General features: G+C 36.5%; 1 non-coding gene across 1 annotated transcript; it reads right to left on the bottom strand.

Annotated features, from left to right (window-relative positions):
• Positions 1 to 3424: 3424 nt before the first annotated feature.
• LOC127124924 (small nucleolar RNA R71) lies at positions 3425 to 3531 on the bottom strand. The gene has a single exon (XR_007804399.1). It is a non-coding gene; the product is annotated as a small nucleolar RNA R71 (small nucleolar RNA).
• Between the last annotated feature and the right edge of the window lie 298 nt (positions 3532 to 3829).

Below are 3829 nucleotides of genomic sequence, written 5' to 3'. Positions count from 1 at the left end.
GAAACATTGGGGACAATGTTTCATTTAAGTATGGGGGGGAAAACCGTGTTCTTTCTATCTTCCCTTTTTCAAGTATGTACTTTTCTTTTCATTGTTATTTCCCAAAAAAAAAAAAAATTATTATAATATAGATTTATTTTAAGTTAAGTCTCTAGTGTGAAAAATTTCTATTATCTATTCCCTCAAAATTTTCATGAGCCATAACAAAAATTCAACACACTCAGTAAGTATAAAGGTTGCTTATTTTATCGAACTTGAGACAAATTAAGACAAAAACTATTACCGCCCCAACACTCTAAACAAACCTCAACATGTTAGATCAGAAAGGCACCTGTTATACAAGTCCCTGGACTTTTAACTTTATAGTAACCCCGAGTAGTTTATACAAGAAGTCAGCATCATCTTAATAGCAAACTACGTGGAGGGCCGATGAATATAAGTGAATGATTCCTAAAATAAAAAATATATATATATACATCAGGAAATGCACTAACTAAGTTAGGTGATCCTCACCAGATCATTTAATCCAAAAGTTGCATATCATACAAAAACACATACGAAAGATCCATTATGAGTTGGTTCAGCAGGTATCTGGTACTGGACTTGGTAGTGCGGACTACGGTCCGATCCCCCGCAATTCGCAATGGACTAAATAACGAAGTTAACCGACTCATGTACCAGAGCTTCAAGCTAAGAAGGGGATCAGAATCACTAACCGGTCACTCCACTATGTGCGCGAAACGATAAAAGGCTTAATGTGATTTCGCTAGAATTAAAACGGGTGAAATAAGAGTAAAAGAACCAGGCTAGCTATAATAGCATGACTCAAACTGGTTTGCATGAGGGAAGATTATCAGACGTGGTAACGGTTGTTCTTGATGTCGAGATTAGACTCAAGTTGCTTCTAAACAAAATCTACTTGCAACCTAGTACGAATTGATGTGTGTTTTTAAATTTCACCTGGCTAATTTTTTAAACGATTTCTATACTGTATTTTGCTTGAGGACAAGCAAAGATCTAAGTATGGGGGAGTTTGATAACACGAAATAATATCACATTTTTTGGACTAGATTTAATTAAATTGTATTATTATTTGTTTCGATTTATTTCATTTTATTCGATATTACTCGGTATTTTCTTTCTATTTGTCTCAGGTAGCTTATTTGAAGCACAAGTGAAAAAGGAAGAAAAGGAGGTGCAAAAAGAAATGAAAAGAAGCAAATTCCCCCAAGCCAAAGCCCAGCACAAAAGCACAGGCGATGCGCCTGTGACGAGTGTCACACAAGTTGTGACGAGCGTCACGCCCTGCCTACATGTGTTACGAGCGTAACACATGGTGTGACGGACGTCACATCATTCTCCTATATTTTTGGCTTCAGAAGCGCAACAAAGACGTTGAGGCCTATTGTTATGCTTGACCATTGCAACGTGAAGATTTTTACACGGAAAACTTTTGGAAACCGTTACAAAAAATGACCAATATAAATAGTAGCTCTTGGCAAACCCTGCGAGACTCTCTCTCTGCCGTCTCTCCTTTTCGTGCTTTTTCTCTTCCAGCAGTGCAACCATACTTTACAGCATTATTTTTTACAGTCTTTATTTTTTTTCCTTTGCAATTTCTATTTTCTTTTCCAGCAATTCTTTTAAGCACTTAATTAATTTTTCGCACGATAGTTTCTACAACGGAAACTATTGTGTATCTTTTACTAGATCTAACATTACGTTAGACCCTAGATTTTTATTCCTTCACTTTTATTTTCCTGTCTGATTGAAGAATTCAAGAACAAATCCAACCGGTCTGTGGTGGAGTGTTCAAGACTGCTATTAATTACTCAAGTTCTTTAATTATTGTTTGAATTTATATATGCCCTGCTTTATTGTTGATTTATATTATTTTCCTGAGATGAATTTGTTTATGCATGATAATTATTTAGATTTGTTTAGCATGTCTGGCTAATTTATTTAGGTATCGGTATGTAGAGTAAGCGGAATGAAGGAATCAAAACTAAGTTGGTTTAATTACGTTTAAAATTAAAATCACTCTTTTCATGGTCTCAATTTACAGGTTTAATAACAAGGTTTTTGTACGAAAGTAAAAGACATAAAGAAGTTAAAATCAATAGAACGAGAGTTTGAGTTTTTGACTGGACAGTGTAAATTGGACATTAATTCTAGATCAGGGCGAGAGCAATTTTTAGAGTTAATTAAATTCTAATCTTTTTCAAAAAGTATTTTTAAAGGTTGAATGTGAGGACGAGAGTTAAGCATTTGAATTTAATTATATAATCTAAGTCAACAGAGCGAGAGTTTGAGACAAGGGTGTTTAAACGATTAGTGTTTTCTTAGAAAGAGTTTATATGGATCCTATTGTTTTCAAAAAGTGGTTTTTGACTTAACTAATAAGTGACAGCTACGTTAATATAAAATCATAGTTTATTCAACAGAGCGAGAGTTTGACATAAGACTTTTAATCAATAGTGTCTACTGAAAAGATTTACTTTAAAACCAAGAAACCAACGAAGAATTGATTCCCTAATTACGACGAACTACGTACCGATATCCGTTTATTTGATATTTAATTTAGATCTTATTTTAGTTTTAACTTTTCCCCCAAACAATCAAAGTATTATCCGCCTTAGCTTTACGAAGTAACCTTAGAAAACGGTATATCGATTCATAAGTCCCTGTGGGATCGATATCTTTTAAAACTACGCGATAGAACTGTGCACTTGCAGTTTGTACCCCAAATTCGACTCATAAAGTCGCGATCAAGTTTTTGGCGCCGTTGCCGGGGACTTTTATTTAGTCGATATCGTAACTCTTTTGTTACGCTGTAGAGACTAAGGCTTATTTTTTTCTTTTCTTTCTTTCGTTGATTTGTATGCCACACACTCGCTCACAAGGCGAGCCGTACTACTTACGAATCAACGATATCGAACGATATCTCCGAGTCTTACGACGAATTCGGGAATATCGTGCTGCAAACAATCTCCCTCCTAGCGAAATTCCTAATCTCAAAAATCTTCTTCCTTCGCCGATACCCGAGATGGCAGAACCAGCTCGTGCTCTTCGAGATTACGCCGCCCTATCGCAAGATGAGCCGCATTCAAGTATTGCTCCACCCGCAATCGAAGCAAACAACTTCGAACTTAAACCTTCACTGTTGCAGGCAGTGCAACAGAACCAATTCTCTGGAAATCCTACCGAGGATCCAAACCTTCATTTATCCGTATTTGTTCAATACGCTGATACTGTTAAAGCTAATGGTGTCACTTCAGAGGCAATTCGATTTCGTCTTTTTCCTTTCTCGTTAAGAGATAGCGCTAGAAGATGGCTTCAATCTCTTCCTTCCAACTCAGTCACCACATGGAACGAGTTGAAGAAAGTTTTTCTTGCCCGATATTTTCCGCCGAGCAAAACAACTATGTTAAGAGCCCAGATAAATGGATTTAAACAGAAAGATAATGAGTCTCTTTTCGAAGCATGGGAAAGATACAAAGACATGATGAGACTTTGTCCACACCATGGTTTAGAGGACTGGTTAGTAATTCATACCTTCTATAATGGTCTCTTGTACAACAAGAGGTTAACAATAGACGTCGCCGCAGGTGGTGCACTATACCTTATACTAATGAACAAACCTTATACTGATGCTTACCAACTTATTGAAAGCATGGCCCAAAACCACTATCAGTGGGGAAGCAAACGAACAATGGTGGAAAAACCTCAAACGAAAACTGGCATGTACGAGATAAGTAACCTTGATCATGTTAATGCAAAAGTGGATGCTCTGGTCCAGAAAATTGAAAGTTTAAATGTATCACCTCCA

The sequence above is a fragment of the Lathyrus oleraceus genome, chromosome 2 (assembly GCF_024323335.1).
Source record: "Lathyrus oleraceus cultivar Zhongwan6 chromosome 2, CAAS_Psat_ZW6_1.0, whole genome shotgun sequence".
Classification (NCBI taxonomy): Eukaryota; Viridiplantae; Streptophyta; class Magnoliopsida; order Fabales; family Fabaceae; genus Lathyrus; species Lathyrus oleraceus.
The sequence above is the reverse complement of the archived record's forward strand: the minus strand, read 5'-3'. Positions and strand labels throughout refer to the sequence as shown.